A 19,634-nucleotide genomic window follows, 5' to 3' on the forward strand; every position below is an offset into this window, starting at 1 on the left:
TGTATAATTGTCCAATTTTTGTATAAAATGTTCTTAATAACTTTGCTATCTATACTAAATGTTATGATGTAACTAAGTTGATATTTTTTATTGTTTTTGTTCTCATTGTTGTTATTTATATTTCTAGTGATTGGTTTATCTGAAAGTTGATTGTTTGTACTGTCAATATCAGTACCTGTCTCTGAGTTAATATTGAGAAGCTCCTGACCATCTTCTAGTATATGAAGTCTTGAGGTGTGATCAAGTATATTGTTTTTTGCTACTAAAATAGGTACTATAAAACAATTTTCTCTCTTAATACTCACTTCATTAACTATATCATTAATAAGCTGAGGGGGATAACCTCTCTCTAAGAATAAATTTGTTAGAAATTTACATTCAGTTGAAAAGTCACTATCAAGGGTAGACATACGTGATGCTCTTATTAGTTGTCCCTTGATTATAGACTTTTTTTGAGATTGAGGATGCGAACTTGTGTAGTGTAAATAAGAATTACAAAATGTGTCCTTTCGGTGTATTTTTGCTGTAAATTGTTTGTTAGTCACATCTTTACACAAGTTTACATCTAAGTAGTTAGTAGATAACTCCTGAAAGTCTGAAGTGAATTTAAAAAAGTGAGTTGTGTTGTTCAAGTATTGTGAAAATTTCATAGCTTGTTCTCGTGTCCCATCGTATAAAATGAAGATATCGTCAAGAAAACGAGTGTAGTATTTTATATGTTTGGTCAGATATTTGTTTTTAAAAATAAAGTTGGATTCCCAGTAGGCCATTACTGTATTTGCAAAACTGGCTCCGCATGGGGAGCCCATTGCTACACCGCATTTCTGCAAGTACAGCTTCTTGTTAAATGTAAAATAGTTGTTAGTTAAAATAATATCAAGTAAGGTCGTAACTGTGAAAATCTCATTTGGTGTTGCCTCCTTACTAACCAAAAATAAATTAACCCACTCAATTCCCTCTGTATGAGGGATAGATGTATATAAATCTATAACATCTATTGTTAAAAAGTTGACGTTGTCTTCATATTTTATATCGTTGATGTTAGCCAAAAATGTCCACGAATCCTTACAAATGTGTACTTCAGTCACTAGGTATGTTTTCAAAATATTGTCCACCACTTTTGCTCCAGCATAAATAATAGATGCTCGACCATCGATAAGTGGTCTCAAAGGCAGGTTAGTTGTGTTTTTATAGATTTTTGGTGTTGCGAATAGGATAGGAATCTTAGGCCAATTTGTGGATATGTAATGGTATGTATTTATATCAATAAATCCATCAGTGAATAAGTCACTGTAATATCCTCTGATCCTTCCATACGCAACATTTACTTCATTGAGCGAAGCTTCAACGTAAGTATCATTTTCTAAAATGGTTTCCACCCTATTGATATATTCATAATTGTCAAACACAACTAAACCACCGCCTTTGTCTGGCTTGATAGTTCTAATTCCCAAAGATTTAAATGACTTAAGTGCCATTGTTTCTTCTTTAGACATATTGTTACATCTCAAATCTCTTTTAAAGAGTTTGCTGGAACAGTTAGATAAGTACCGCAGATCAAGTTCCATAATGGATTCAAAAGTACTTAGAATAGGGTGTAGCGGTGGGTTGTATTCACTAGCTACATAGTAGTCGCTTGTAGAGTGTAATAAGTCACCTAGTGATAGGTTTAGGTTGAGTTTCCTAACAAAAAACTTTAAATCTTTAATATTCTGGACTAAATTCATGTGTCTACTAGGAACAAATGTTTGACCTTTTGCTAAAAGTTCAACTAGATTTTGGTCAATATCGACACAAGAAAAGTTGTAAATAGTGAAGTCTCTTGCTTTGTTCTAAATAATAGTCAGACCATTGTTAGGAAGGTTCACCTCATTGTTTGGTTCTGTGGGCGGTATTTGTTTTTTTGGTTATGATAACTTTGGTTGTTATTGTAGGGTCGCTTAGGTATAGCTCCTGTTCTACTATTAAGCTGGTTATCGTATGAACAAGAGTCATTAGAATAAGACTTGGTAACATATCCCTCATGATTGTTTCTTGTTTTTCCATTTCTAAGCCGTCCTGCCCATGTGTTATCATTTTGGACAGGATTGTAATCATTGTAGTTTGTGTTAGTTGTGTTACAACTTGGTTCATGTCCAGCTGCTTGTGAGTTGATGTTATCACTAGAAGTGTTAGAAATACTCATAGTAGCCAGTCCATTTTGAGAAGAGGGAGGGTTTGGATAAGCTACCCCATTGTCATAAATGGCTCGATCTCGTGCCATCTTTTTATTTATTTATTTTTTTTTGAAGAATGCTGTAGATCCAGTACTCAAAATATACTTAAGAGTTTTTCCATTAAATTTACAGAAGGAACCCGACCTACATATTTCATGTGACATTCAACAGTACTGACTTTAGATTTTTTTTCTGACCACCACCTATTTTTATTATCTGAATTTTAAAATAGTATCAACATCCTACAAATCCACTGTCATAATTAATCCTATATGCTGTAGTCAGCTTTATATACAAAAGTCTGCCGGCAGTTTAGCATTATTACATCCTTCAACTACACTTCATATTCTGCCTTCTTGACAATCTTTGTCAGTCTAATTGTTACACCTGCACAGAGTGTTTCATGGGAACATGGCAACTCTGCAAATGTGCCTTCAGCAAGTCACAAACTTCTGAAATGGTAACTCTGAAAGCCAACAGTCAGCAAAACTGACTTTGCTTTTTTGCTCTTTCCCTACTCTTGTTAACAACAGAAATAATATATAAATTACAGAAGTATGACGGGTTCACATGACTCCCTATTGATATACTGGCATGTTGAGTGCCAGCACACCAAAAAAAAAAAAAAAGACTAAAAGTCCAGGACAAGTGCAAATCCTGAACATCACTTTTCTAGTTTAAACTTTTTTTGCAGGTGAGCAAGCCTCACTGCACTCCTGATGTTGGGGGCAAGCCCTAAATACCCGCAAACTTACGTATAGCAATTCTGAGATCACCATACCTAAGAGAAAAGGGAGAATTATGAGAAATGGTAATCTCAGACTTCATATATGTAAGTCCATTTTTTTCAACCATTCAGTCTCCATATTACAGGATTCATGAAAGCAGGTCTAGACATTTCAAATGGTTAGAGTTCCAATACCCAGCATGAGTGGTGCAGAGGTTGTGATCACTGCAAAAAAAGTTTTGTTTTCAGCTGATTGAATTCAGTTTTCATAAAAAAAATTATGTTTGGAATTTAATGAAGTTACCTTTGATGAGCTGATATGAATCTGTTCCACATATCCAGTGATGTATAGAATGCCATTAGTACTTCTAATGTGTTGCATTCAAACCTCTGACAAGGTAACTTGACAGCCTACTTTATGTTTCTACTGCTGTTCTACATTGGCCTATTTGGCTGAAGTCAGGCATAACAATGGCAACTATGTCCTTTTCCAAAAGTACTCGCTATAACTGCATGTCCAGAGAAAGAGGCTACCTTAGACTTCTTTGCATTAATTCTGCATATCCACAGCCTATTCAGATCATTCATTAGCATGTATCCTTCCAAATTATGCCAATTCTGCTTTTAATCATTGGACATGCAATTGTTTTACACTAAATCTCTTTATAAATGCCAGATATTAATGATGGTAAAGTAGACCATGCTTGTAACAACACAATCCTCTGCAGTACTTTCTTCTATTATTATATCATGACTTTTAGTAAAATCTCTCTTTAGCATACTTTCTGACCCCATCCTGTTCTCTGTATATGCAACAAGTTTCCTTCAATCCCATTCACAATTTTCTTTATCATCGTCAGTTAGTCATAAAACTGCAGCAGAATGCGCAGATGACCTACATGCCATGCAGATCTCTAGTTCTATGTCCTTTAGCCATTCAAACACCACTAATTCAGAAAAGTAGGAAAGGCAAACCTGATGAGGCTGTAGGGCAGGTGCTATCTTGAAGCTGTCTTTTTCAATTATTGTATTCTTTATAGGCAGTGGTTATATGTCAATAGGAAGAGAAAGTTTATTTCTAAAGCTCTGCAAGTAATGAGGTAAGGATTGGTATCCTTTTCAAGTTTTATAATCAACCTCCACCTTTCATTTGGAAAGTACAAGGTCTCCTAAGAAAGATTCAGTATAAAACTTGATAAAAAGAGGTTAAAGCAAAACAAAGCTGTTTAAGAAAGAAAAGACTTCTATCATTTAAAATATTGCAAAGGCTTGTAGCCCAGATGGCCACCATAACAACAACAGCATCCATCCATATCTATATCTACATATCTATCTATCTATCTATCTATCTATATATATATATATATATATATATATATAGATAAATATATATATATAGATATATAAAGAGATAGAGGGAGAGAGAGAGAGAGAGAGAGAGAATATAAATATATATATTTATATATATATATATATATATATATATATATATATATATATATATATATATATATGGGTCTATTTCTGTTGATCGACAACCCATATCACTGACACTCATTTGGTCGACAGCTCATTTGATCGACAAACATTCTAGGTGGGGAGCTTCACCCCCCACCCCCCCCAATGTGGGGGGCTGTGCCCCCCACACACCCCCAACTATATATAACAACTCCACAGTCACACAACAGTGGGAAGGGGGGCAAATCCTAGGTTTTTGCCTTGAATACTTTTTGTCAGCCAAATGAGCTGTCGACCAAATGAGTGTCAGTGATATGGGTTGTCGATCAACAGAAGTAGACCCATATATATATATATATATATATATATATATATATAGAGAGAGAGAGAGAGAGAGAAATAAATGAATATATACACACACATATATATATATATATATATATATATATATATATATATATATATACACACAGACACACACACACACACACACACACACACACACACACACACATATATATATATATATATATATATATATATATATATATATATATATAGGGTCTACTTTAGATTGACGAAAAGTCAAAATATCGAATGCTCGCATGAGCATAAATGCAGGTACTCGATGTTTATTTTTTGGATCGCAGTACAGTGAGGATTGGAATATTTGCCCTTTCCTCACTGTAGTGCAATCTTGGAGTTGGAATATATATTTATCGATTTTAAATTTCTGCATTTACGTTTATGTGAGCGTTCAACATTTTGATTTTTCGTCTATATAATATAGACCATATATATATCTATATATATATATATATATATATATATATATATATATATATATATATATATACACACACATGGGTTCCTATCATAATAGTGAAAACTCATAACACTGATACTCAAAGTTGAGCCCATTTCGCTAAAAACTCATAACATTGAAAACTCAGAACAATGAAAACTCATTTCACTAAAAAGTGTAGAACTGTATAGAATTGTGCAGAAAGTATGCAATGGTGTCATTTCTTATCATAGGTGTTATTAAGCAAGTGATTCTATCATAATATGTGTGAATTACAGTGTTCAGCATCATGTTGTACTCCCCCCCCCCAGATCTGTAGTTGTCCATGTTTTTTCTTGAGCACTGATTCACTTTGTGTGCTATTTGGTTCGTTTCTCTATGGTTGTGTGATCATGGAGTTGGTATATATAAATAAGGGGGTGTGGGGGTCAAAGTCCCTCACATGGGGGTTAAATGGGGGCTTGCCCACTACTTAAACATGGTTTTAGCTTATATTTCTAGTGTAGAATATTTTCATTGTTATCTGTTTTTTGTGAAATGGGTTCAATGTTATGAGTTTCAGTGTTATGAGGACATAGACCCATATATACCACACAGACACACACACACACACACACACACACACACACACACACACACACACACACACACGCACACACACACACCCATCTATACAAAGTTTCCCTCTGTATGATCAAACACTGTTAATCTTGTGGTTAAAAAATGGCATTAAAATGCTTGAACGTACAAAAGACCAAATGCCTTAAATATTAAACACACTAAAAATCAAGAAAGGAAAATATTTCCTATCCTGATCTTTAAACTAAAACCCTTATAACACTAGCTTCAAATTCATCTGAATAGCGGAAGAATTATGGTAAGGTTTTTATTAAGTTAAAAAGTAAGTTAAGGTGTAAGGTTAGGATTGGAATGAAGGGGCTGCTTTAGGGTTAGGGTAAGCACCCTCTACTAAGGTCAGCAGGGAGGCTTATATTGTTATATATAATTGGGGAGATTTTCCCCACTGCAAATGTTTTTTAGCTTTACTGGTTTGGATGCATTGAGTTTTAATGAACTGAGTTTCAAAGAGCTGAGTTTTGAATAAATGACTTCTATCTATATATATACACACACACACACACACACACACACACACACACACACACACACACACACACACACACACACACACACACACCAATAAAATCAACACTACTTCCATCCCAGCCAGGTCATAGCTTTCCTTTACACACCAATTAGCCCGATATTAGAAGTAGAAACGAGAAGCAAAAAATAAAAATTAACAGCTTTAATAAAACTAAAAGAATAAAAATGGATAAGCGCTTTCAGGTTCTTGCAACTTTTCATCACATCAAATTCATAAAATCACGATAAATTAATTAAAGTGATGCTATCCAATCAAAAAATGCCTTAATTCTTCATGTAACCAATCACTTCACATAGTGTCTTCCTTCATTTAGATATAAAGACTAAATGATCATTGGTCATAATAAAATCACCTGTAGTCCATTTGGTTTTCATTGTATTTACCAACTACATTCATCTCTGGCCAATCAACTTTCTCATCATCCTTGATCAGCCAGTCTCCTTCAGGCTTGATAGATGTCAACATACTGAACATAGTCTTATATGACTTCAAGCAATACTGGATCTCACAAATCCAACCATATAAAATATAAGACCATTTTGTCTGTACTATCTTATTTTATGCTTAAAATCTTTTATTCTTTTATTCTTGTTTAGTTTCTCATATATATCTGTTCTTATTTATGGATTTATCTATGATGTATGATGGAATATAAATGCTCCAGGATGGTGCTCTGATCTTTGTTGTAATTGATTGGACAATTCCTAACAATACTAGTCAGTGATAGGATAATCTGTTAGAACCAATAAATGGGCTAGAATTGCAATATCAACCAGTAGGATACAACATCCTAATACAAACCATGAGTTGGTGCTTCATTATAGATATAACTTCTTAATATATGTTAAAAGTATAATGTAACTTTAGTGCGATCTTTGGATAATTTCCACTGGGTATCTATTAGTGTTTTTGAATATTAATAGGGTGATGGATTATGCTTAGTGAGTTGATGGTAAAGGAAATGTTAAGATAACCTTCAGGATACACCATTGTGGCAAAGTAGAAGATCATAGAATATGTCTTCATTGCATTTTCTAAAGCATAGTCCATGGTGGTTTTGCAGTAAAACCAATATTGTGCAACTATACAAATATATGAATGGATATCTATCAGCATATAATAACAGGAGAATGGATTGGACTTAGTGAGTCAACAGCAAATGAAATGTCAAGATACACTACTGTGTCCAAACAGAATGTCATAGAATAAGTTTCGATCATGTTCTTCAAGACAGAGTATATGGTGTTTTCACAATGTGATAGCATTGTATATCCATATGAGCAGAGGGCAGATCTGATTGGATGCCCATTAGTACTCAAGACCAATAATGGAAAATCTGAGAACATCCAATGAATGCACTGAAAATCTAGTGATAACCAATGGCATGAATATGTGCTCCCGACTTACAATTACATCTTAGAATAACAACCAATTAGATATGAGTAAGAAGTAGGTTCATAGGTTCATAGGTTGGCACTAGGCTATTGGCCCTAGGGCCTATACAAGCCTAGCCATAACAATTCCCTGGCTATTTCTTCCTACACTGTTTACTATTTAGGAAAAGGAAGTAATGAATACTTTTACATGTTATTAAAAAGATATAATGGCTGCTATGAACTTTAAATAAATAGATAAATAGTCACAGGAAACTTAAATAAAAAAATATATATGATACATTATTTTTTAATGAAGATCATATGTGGTTAGGGCAAAATCAGGGCCAAGAATTAGGATGTCTCACAATTTGAGGAACATGAGCACCCCTGAACTTACAATGAAACTAAACAAGAATAAAAGAATATGAGATTTTAAGCATAAAATAAGATAGCAAAGACAAGCTGGTCTTATGTTTTATATGGTTGGATTTGTGAGATCCAATATTGCTGTAAGTCAAATAAGACTACATCCAGTATGTTAACATCTATCAAGCCTGAAGGAGATTGGCTGATCAAGGAAAATGACAAAGTTAATTGGCCAGAGTTGAATATAGTTGGTAAATACAATGAAAACCAATTGAACTACAGGTGATTTTATTATGACCAATGATCATTTAGTCTTTATATCTAAATGAAGGAAGAAACTATGTGACCTGATTGGTTACATGAAGAATGAAGACATTTTTTGATTGTATAGCATTACTTTAAATAATTTATCGTGATATCAGGAATTTGATCTTATGAAGGGTTATAATAATCCAAAAGCACTTATCCATTTTTATTCTTTTAGTTTTACTAAAGCTGTTAAATTTTATTTTTTGCTTCTAGTTTCTACTTCATTTCATATCGAGCTAATTGGTGTGTAAATGAAAGCTATGACCTGGCTGTGGTGGAAGTAGTGTTGATTTTATTTGTTATACTCTTTCTACAATGCTACACCTTAGCGGGAACCCTTCTTGTTTGTTTTTGGCAATATATATATATATATATATATATATATATATATATATATATATATATATAGATATATATATATATTAGTTTCACTTCATAATCTCAAATTATTGAAATCCCGAATTTCAGTAACCCGAGACTATAAAGTCAAACCATTCACAAAACTGAAAACCACAATCACAAACATACATACACCATACACCACGTAACACACACACCTTTACCCCACAGCACACAAACAAGACAACCCTACATTACATATAAGCAGGGGGGCAAGACCCCCTGAACCCCCCATGTGAAGGGCAGCGTCCCCCACTTATATATACCAATATACCAGCTCTGAGGTTGCATATAACATGAAAAAAAAAACCTAACACCACGCCATCCTTCACTCGCTCGCACACAAAAATACATACACAAACACCAACAAATCCAACACTCACACTTACACCTCCCTACTCTTACCCACACATACAACTTACAAAAACACACACAAACACTCACTCACCTGCAATTTCAGGCACCATAACACTACACACGACACACCGGAAATGCATAAGCATGGATTCGAGATATTCAAATTGGCTCTTATGCACTTTCGGCATTCGGTTTTAGATTTCATGGTCTCGGGTTACTGAATTTCGAGATTTCAGTAATTCGAGATTATGAAGTGTAACTATATATATATATATATATATATATATATATATATATATATATATACACACACACACACACACACACATATACAGATCTATGTATTACACACAGTCACACACACACACATATATATGTATATATTTATTACACACAGACACACACATACATACATATGTATGTGCATGTGTGTGTGTGTGTGTGTGTGTGTATAAAATATATATATATATATATATATATATATATATATATATATATATGCATAGCTGCAGCTGGCAGACTTTTAAAAATATTGCCACTTCGGCAGAAATATGAAGCGGTTGCAGACCAGTAAAATAGTAGTACCAGACCTCCCTGCTTACTGTGTTCAGCCCTTATGATTGTTATTAGGCAGGACTCTATCTGGAAGAGCAGTAAGTAGTGTCAGCATCTGCAATAGGAAGACATACTCAAGTATATGTTTTAATTTTATTTCATTTTATTGGCACTGTAAGCCCTGTACAATAAACAGATTTATATTCACTAGTTTAAACATGCAGATTACTAGCGCTCCATTCATGAAATGCAATGTACTCTGAAATAATCCTATCTCAATAGCTTTACTTGCAGCAGCTGTAAAACTGGAACAAAGTTCTACTTATCTGTACAGCCAGCTTAAAAGCATTTAAAAATGGCACATCATAAAAATTAGGGGTCAGACAAACAGACATACATTAAGCCTCCCGATATGATAAGATCCAGAAGATTTCTTCTTGTAGTAACTTCCAAAGTCTTGTACTAGCCACTATTGTTTATATATAATTGATCAAGTGGAACTCACTACATCATTATGAAATACGATCAGGGGATCATAGGAGTTACAGGGCTACTTACTGAGCTGCAAGGCCATTTCTGCCTTGTGAGTGTGCAATCTTTGGGTTTGCCTCTCTTTTCAAGTACAGCCAGGTCAGTCATGCCAGGAGTGAATTTGTGAATATTCATCCTGTTGTTCAGTTCCTTCTCAAAAGGGAGTTTGTTCCAGAAAGGTAGTAGGCACTGTGTGACTAATCTATCCCTCCTCATCTTATTAATTTAATTGGTTATGTTTATATCTCTGGCTCTGGTGTTAGCCAACACTATTCAGTTCATTGAGGTATAAAAGATCCTGGTACTGAATATCTTATAGTCCTATAAACAAGGCACAGATACCTCTAGTGAGTCTATACAAAACTGAATATAGGGATAGAACCTCAGTCTTTCTTGGTAGTTTAGATCTTTTAAGCCCCTTATCTTTAAGTTACAACCTCTAAATTCTTCCTTTTCCTTAGTATGCTTGGAAAGGTACATCACAATGGGGAGTTGCACTCAATGATGGGATTAATCATTGCAGAGTCAAATGAAGTGAAGACTTCCTTTGATCTTTAAGAAAGATCTTTTTGTAATGAGATATGAAAGTTAAAAGAATTTACTAACCACATGATGGTCAAGCAACAGGGAGCTGTCTACCTAAGTACCCAGGTCTCTCATGACCTTTTCATTTTGTAATTTTGTGTTATCTATACTATAAGCTGGAGCTATGGGGTGGTTACCAGATGCTACAGTTCTGCACTTTCTGGCATGTTTAATACAACAGTTGTTGACAAGGGCAAGGTCCTGATGGAGTGCCTGTATGTTAGAAATGGGCTTGATGAAGACTCCAAGCATACAATCATCCATAAGCTTTGTTAACCAAAGCTTCTTGTTGGATAAGTGGAGATCTGGATCCCAGTGCACATCCCTGTGAAACTCCATTGAGTTCAGTGTAACCTGAATGGCTGAGTGTTTCCTCTTTCAGTGTTTAGAATGCTAACTAGTACTGATTAATATTCTTCTGTCCCAGAAGCTACATAAATAAATTCTGTATCTATTTAGTAAAAAAAGGTTGTTTTTATTTTTAAGAGTAATTTTAATAAAATTATATTTGCCTTTGCTGGAGATAGTTCAGCCATGTGTAAAATATCTTATTGGCTTTATGAAAACAATTATGGGTATTTTATTTATCAGACCAATTTCTAACATATTACTCCATTCAAATCCATTTTCATCTTTGTAAATACTTAATAAGTCATCCATAAACATAAATATAAACATACATAGAATGAAGAAATGCAATCTCTTTGGAAAAATAGATATTTTCACAATTTCTTACCCATTTTTCTTATATAATTTATTAACCCCTTCTCTGTTACTCCATTCTTTATTGTGCATTATTTTTCCAGGTTATCCTCTCTGACTAGCTATATTCTTTACAATGCTTCTTTACATATAACATTCATCCAAGCCAGAGGCAGATTTTCAGACTATTCAGATATCAAATTATTTTAATTTTTATTTAAGTGCTTTTTCACAATTTTCCTTGTCAAAGGCATCCAAAATCCTGTAAATCCCTGGCATCTGAACAATGCAATAGAAATAGGTTCATCCTCTTCACATCCTAAAAAAATACATACTCTTTTATTTTTTTTCCTTATTGATTATTTCTACCCTTACTGGGATTCTTTTATGAGACAATCTCAAGAAAATGTCCTCTTACATTGTTATGCTGCTTCTATCTTATGGGTCTATTTTAGTTCAGTGAATGATCAGATGATCAAAGCCGTTAGGTCAAACACCAAGTGTCGAACCGGGAAAATAGCGAACGGCTGGAACAGTGATTTTTTTTTCCCAGGGAAAAAAAAATCGCTGTTCTGGTTGTTCTCTGTTTTGAGTGTTCGAGATTTAGGGGTCGATATAACAACGTTCGATCATCTGATCATTCGTTGTTATATTGTAGACCCTATCTTATACATTCTGAAGAAATCTTTCATCTGTTTTTCCAGCTGGGGTACTTAAAATATTGCAATGTCACATCTTTACATAACCTATAATTTGATTTACTAATGCTTGTAGGTTTCTACAATACTTCTTCCTTTAAATTTTTAGCCAACTCATAAAGAATTTTCAAATATCATCATCCTATTCACACATCTTAAATCTATTGAAACAAAGAGAATCATAGACTAAACCATATTTTACTCATCTTACAGTTCCTTTTTATACAAGAGCCATATTTTTATTTTGTTAAGTCTTAAATCCCATACCACTGAAAAAAATCCATTATCTTATTTTCCAACATCTCCAGAAATGAACGTCTCAGTTCTGTACTGGTTCGCTTCCATTAGCAAGGTTGAACTGCTTGTACTAGGATACTTTAATATTAATTAGACTGAAGCTTATGAATATCATAATCATCTCAAAATACAGCTTTGTGATGAAGCATTTAACTTTCTGCATGATGGCTGACAAAGTATCCAAAAAGCAAAGCATTTTAGACTGGCTTCCAATTTATTTTCCTAAAAATATTCATAGACTAGACATCATGTTCAGTTACTACAGTGACTATGTTCTGATCTACTTATGCTGGTATAAGACCATAAATACAGAAATCAATTTATTTTCTTTCTGTCAGAACTCAAAATTATTACTTTAAGCACAGTCATATCTTCCTTCAAGCTGGTGAGCTAGACACACCAGTAAGATTTTAGATTCTACTCTGATATTGCAATATTTCAGTTGAAAACCTGATGCTTTCTTGAGTGCTGCTCTGAAATCTTGCTTAAATAAGACTGGAATAGAAAATGCCCGTTAGCTGAGAACTGTAAATAATGATGTGCATGTGTGTCACTGACATGTAAGTGGTATGTAGGCACCTCCATTTATGTGGGCATCATTCCCATACCCCCTGACTCTAAATATAACAACTGTAAGTTCAGAACAACACAGACTAAAGGGAAGCATTGCATGAAATATATTTTCCTTTACTCTGAAGTTGTTTTCTGTCTGTGCTGGCCTACTTGAAACACAAAGGTGGGGGTACCGGACCCTCCTCCATTGATAGAGATGAACCGGTCATAGCACCTAGTAAAAATATATTTTACTAAAGTTCAGTTTAGTAATCAAATTATTATTCATAGAGTTATACATTTTGTGACTGCTGAGTTATTTTATCTGTTTAGTCTACAGTTTGCACTACTGGCATAAATAGATTTTAGACACCTCACTGATTCCATTTCTTCAGTGCCATCTCAAACATATATAATAACATGTATCCTTTTAGGAAGAGGTAGGCAAAATCTTAGCCCCTTCACTGGATTACTATAAAAATCCTTGACATCATGACTCAACGTGCAGTCTGTTAAACCAAGGTCATCAGTGTAGGTCAAATATTAGTTAGAGGTGTTATGAACTTTAGTAAAATATATATTTTTGTATTTATTTATTTATTTATTACATTTGATTACTGAGTCCAACTGGGCACGTAGTTCATTTTCAGCGGAGACCTGGGGAGAAAAGCTCCAGCATAAGTTACATAGATACATAATTTTTAGGTTTGTGTCACTAAACAAAATAAGCAAGTTATACAATCATTGTCAGCATACAAGAGCTGAATATAACCTATTGCAAAATAATACATGAGACCATATTGATAACATATTACAAATAATACAGGAGAGAATATTGTTCCAGAGGAGGCAGTACCAAATGTTGAAAAAACATTAAGCTCATGGGTTCATGGAACCAGACTACAGAGTGGTGAGTCTTGTTTGTGAAGTGTGTGGCTTGAGAAGAAGAGTAAAAATAGTCATAGAGAGGAGAAGAAAGAAAAGGACATTGAAGTAGTGGTTTTAGAAGATAGTAAAACATGGGAAACATGCATGGGGAAAGGGGGAATAGAAAGAGATAAGGGGTTAGCCTAGTGAGCAGCAGGGGCAAATCCAGCTGTCTTTGAGGTAATCCTTTAGCTTAGTTTTGAAGGAAGGGTGGGAGGAAATGTTTTGAATGTCTAGAGGGAGAGCATTCCAGAGCTTAGCTATTTTGTTAGAGTAAAGAGAGTCACTATGGTGGTTATGGGATTGAGTGATTTTGAACAATGGCTTATCTGAAGACCTAAGGGACCTGCTATTAACCTGTGGTTGAACTAGTGTTGACATGGCTGGGCAATTTTTGGGCTTGTGGATGATATTATGGGTGAAAGTTAGTTGATTGACGATTAGTAGGTTGGGGGGCTTGAGCCATTTGAGTTGTTGAAGAGCATTTTAATGATGGGTCTTGTGGGGGAGACTGGTGGCAAACTTTGCTATTTTGTTACAGCAGGACTCAAGATTATGGAGTTCAGAGTGGCACGGCTTGGTGAATGTGTGTGAGCCATAGAGAAGGGTGGACAGAAGTTGTGATCTAGCAGTGGCTAATCTGGTTTGGGGTTTTAGGTAGGGCTTGGCCCTATATAGTGAACCAAGTTTGCAGGGACTTCTTTAATAGTTTGGGAGATGTGACTATCAAATTTTAGCCTGTTATCAATTGTCATACCTAGGAGTTTAGCCTAATTGCAGGGCTCAATTAGGGTACCATTGGTTGATGTGATGCATAGGGGTGGGCAGTCGTGTTTGCAGGAGAAGATTATTAACTTGGTTTTGTTAGGGTTTAGGATGAGCTGGTGATCCGATAGGTAAGTTTCGATTTCTTGGAATGATTTTTGCATCTTTGATTGTAGTTCAGGTGGGGAAGGGGCAGAGCAGATAAGGGATGTGTCATCTGCGTATTGTATGATGGATGCATGTTGGGTTGCTGCATTTAGATTGTTGGTAAAAATGGCGAAAAGTAGGGGGCAGAGTATGGATCCCTGGGGTACACTGGTGCATACTGGCAGTAGAGGGGAGAAAGTGTTATCCCATTTAGTGGCCTGTTGATGGTTAGACAGATAACTGTGAAACTATGTTAGGGATGCTGAGTTTAGACTGTGTGAAGCTAGTTTATTAAGTAGTAGTCAGTGGGAAATAGTGTCAAAAGCTTTTGACATATCTAGGAAAATTGCTGATACTAGTAGTCTGCTGTGCATGATTCATAGATTCATAGGTTCATAGGTAGGTACTAGCTATCGGCCCAAGGGCCTACATAAGCCTAACCAGCAAGGTACCATAGCTTACGCCACCCAAGGAAGTTATTTTCCTGTGCCACTGTCCAGCAGAGACACAGAAGTGATCCCCAGGGTGTATTTCCTATTTCCCATCCACTCATCAAGATTTTTCTTGAAGAGTGCTAATGAAGAACTTTGCTTGACATAGATGGGTAGCTTGTTCCAGAGTATAAGAAGTCTCTGGGACAGGAATCTATCCCTCCAGCGTGTCCTGTTTATTGTGGTGACAAGGTTTAGGTCCCTAGAGCATGTAGCTTGGAGGGATTGGGATTTCTTTAGGTGTAGCATGTCCAACAGCTCTGGGTTTGACATAGCTTTATATGTTAAGCAGAGATCACCTCGGTGTAGGCGATATGCTACGGAGTAAAGCTGGAGTTATTTGAGGTGGTCAGTGTAGGGCATTTGTTTGAGGTACTTCTGTGGCCTTTCCAGCTGCTGAAGATGTCTTGTGAGGTACATTCCAAAAGGGGCATTGTACTCTATAATGGGTCTAATGAGTGACGAGTAGAGGTGATGGATGGTGTTGGTGAAGGATACTAAGGCAGTCCTTGAGCTGTGCTTGGGTCTAAAACCATATTTGGCATTGGATAGAAGGTTATTTGTGGTAAGATGTCTGAAGAGTTGTTGATGGATGCATTTTTCTAAAATTTTTGCTATGGGTGGGAGGATGGCAATGGGGTGGTAGTTTGAGATGTCTCTAGAGGGGCCACCTTTGTGAAGGGGCATAATGTGTGAGATTTTCCAAATGGGATTGCTCTGTGATTGAGTGATTGATTAGTGTGGACACTGGGTAGGCTATGGATGGAACAGCAATTTTTAGGAACTCATTTGGGAGTTGGTCGGCTGCGAGGCAGCATGGTTTAAGTTTGGCTAGAAGTTTTTTAATGTAGGAGGTTTGAATAGGTTTTAATGAGAAATGATTTGCACAGCTAGGATCTTGGGGGGAATAGTGAGTGGTAGATTTTGGCGGCTATTTAGTAGGCTTGTGATTGAGTTAATGAAGTTAGAATTAAGTTGTGAGCATATGGATTCGGTGGGGTTTGATGTTGAAGGAGTGGGGGTGGGGGGGTCTGGGGTTGAGGAGGTGGTTGATAGTTTGCAAGAATTTCTGTGGGTTTTGAAGGTATTTTTCTTGAGAGGTTTGGTAGTAAAGTTTCATATCATTGTGGATTTGTTTCTTTGCTTGGTTTCGTAATTGTTGATAGGTTGTGAGATTGGAGGTGTTTTTGGTAGTTATGTATAGGGCTCTGGCTCTATCTCTTTTTTTGATTAGTAGTTTGGTGTCTTGTGCAATTCAAGGTAATCGCTTTGTTTTGATGCATAATTTTCTTGTGGGGCTAGGCTATCTAGAATGTTAAGGAATTTGTTGTTAAACAATTCAACTGCATGGTCAAGTTGAAGGTTAATTAAATGTGACCAGTCACAGTTTTGAAGCAGTTGGTTGAATAAGTCAGAGGAGAAATGTTTATTATTGCAGATGTATTTGAAGGTATTAGCATACTGAGTTTGGATTTTTTCCTGAGCAGATGTGTAGGGGCATGGTTGTTAAGGTTTATGGGTCATCAGCCAGCTTGATAGGCTAGGTTTGGTTTGTTAGTTAATACCCAGTCTAGTAGAGACTCCTTTTTGGAATGTTTGTCTGAGCGTGTGGGGCAGTTTATAACTTAACAGAAGTTGTAGAGGTTTATAAGGTTGGAGAGGCAGTTAGAGGAGCATGTGAGCCAATCATGATAAAAAAAAAACAGAAATAGCTGATTTATCTCCAAAGAAATTATCTGTCAGCATAACCCAAAGCAATTCTACAAGTAAGGTTTTGCTGACTCAACTTTAGCTCTGCCAAAAAAAAATCTCTAGAAGTGGCCTTAATATATGATAGAATGAACTGGTTGATATTCACAGTTCTCAAATGAAGCACCCTCTTCTAAATCATTAGGCCTACATGACATCCTTGTTGGTCCTCTATATTTTATACCCCTTGTTCGTCTTTTTTGCAGTTTCTAATTCTAAAGAATAGACATACTTGAAACATGTGGAAGCTATTCCCTGCTGCTGACAAACTTTCCCATGAATTCTTCAGACTTGCTGCTGATGCTATATCCTTCACCACTACCAGCACAACAGTCCATCCAGGTAAAAATCATATTTTTCCAGTATCTGAAACATTACAAAAATTGTCAATTCCAGTCAATAATGTGTTCCTCTGAGAGTTGTATCAGAGTTTTTCCATATCATTCTTCTATCACCTCTAAGTCCTTAGAAAATTCATATGTTTTTACTAAGTTAACAGCCAAAGGAGGCTATTAAGACTTTTAGCCACATCATCTAGTTCCATGGGAGGCTAACAGTCTCCTTATTCAGTATACTCCCACAAATCCTCAGTGACAATCTAGTTAATTGGTTCCTTCAGTATCTCTCATCTCATGAAATCCTTCCAGCATGGCTTTTGCTGTTACCATAGTATAGAACTGCTCTACAAACCCTTCTAAAGTTTATCAACAACCAATTAAATGCAGTGGAACTACAGTCATTTTGCATTACAACCAATCAAGGTATACCTCTCAACTTCTCTTCTCAAGAATTCTGGACAGAGCAAAAAATAGCAGGTGGGCAACTGGCTAAAATCAGGCACATATTCTAAATGCTGATCTTACAGACTTAGAAATTTGTTAGAATAAGAGATTGTGCATTAATATGCATTTTATGAAGGATATGAAGTCTGAACCTCAAATGTCCATCATTATTTAGTAACTATAATGCTAAACAATTGGCCAGAAATCAACACGTTCGTTGAGGATATACCAAAAGTGTAATGCAAAAATCTGGACATTCTGCAAAATGTTGACAGTTACGAATCAAAGCATTCTATACTTTAATCTGAGGTATTCTCCTGCAGTGATGATTTGAAAATGGAAGTCTCCAGACTTCCTTACATTGATTCTCTAGTCACTTGAACAACAGATGTCAAATGTATAGTGGTCATATGACCTCTCATGTCACTAGACTTAAAGCTCAAGTCCGCAGGGGTGTGTTCTGGGTTTCAAGTCTTCCTTCAAATTTAAAAAAATATCTGAAGCTGTTGAAACAAATATTATATACAGAATGCTGATGACAAAATCATCTTCTCTTCTGACCTGAATATTGCCAAAGACACTTTTATCTTTGGCCTTTGTTTGAGTGTCTTCAAAGCAAAGGCAATGCTATTTACTCCTTGAAAAATTATTTGTTAAATATTTCTCTCTAAAATAAAATCTCAAAACAATTTTCCAAATGAAGTTTCCAAATCTATAAAGTTAGTCAGAGTTAAAACAGCTCAGAATCTCAAATCTCTCAGAACCTCAGCACAGAAATAAATAGAACTTGCTGGAGGGACAGATTCATAACCCAGAGGCTCCCTTCGCTCTGGAATAGAATTCCAATTCATGTTAGGCAGAGCACCTCACTGAATCTCTTCAAGAAGAATCTTGATGAGTGGATGGGGGATCGTAGGTTTGTCCCGGGGATTACTTCCGTGTCACTATTAGACAGAGGCACAGTAAACTAAACCTTAAAAAGGGCACAGTATACTCAAATCAAGGGGTGGCATAAGCCAAACAAAATCGGGCTAGGCTTGTAATTGCCCCAGGGCAGATAGCCTAGTATGAACCTATGAACCTATAAATTTGGTGCTTTTATCAACTCCTTCAGTGTTAGACTCAATCAGACAAAGTAGACTGTTATACAGGGCAAGACAAGTAATGTTTGATCACACCAGAGTTTCTTACTGCCAGACCTTATCTGCACTTAAGTTTCCTTCTGTGCTTCTAGAATCTTAACCAACGTCCATGCAATCAGCTAAATAAACTTAAGCATGTTTATAATTATACTGCTAGACTGGCTTTATGATGTTCTCCTGATAGTTTAGCTGTGTTTCATTCAAATCCTTGTAGTGGCTCATATTTAGGCAAAGGCTTACTGTATAATAGTATTACTATGTTTTATATATATACATATATATATATATATATATATACATATATATATATATATATACACACACACACTGTATAATAGTAATACTTAATAGTAGTTTATTCAGTTAAGTAGGTAGATGGATGAGTGTTAGAACACAAATGCTGTTATTCTAGCAACTTTCTAAGTTTAGAAGCGCAATATTTAAAATGTGTCCCTATTTTTGGGCCTTTGTCCCTACATTATTTTAAGCTTTCTATGGATTTCTTGTGCTAAGAGGTTGAGAGGTATGTT

This window comes from Protopterus annectens, chromosome 5.part0 (genome assembly GCF_019279795.1).
Source record: "Protopterus annectens isolate FY-2018-M chromosome 5.part0, PAN1.0, whole genome shotgun sequence".
NCBI classification, from domain to species: Eukaryota; Metazoa; Chordata; order Ceratodontiformes; family Protopteridae; genus Protopterus; species Protopterus annectens.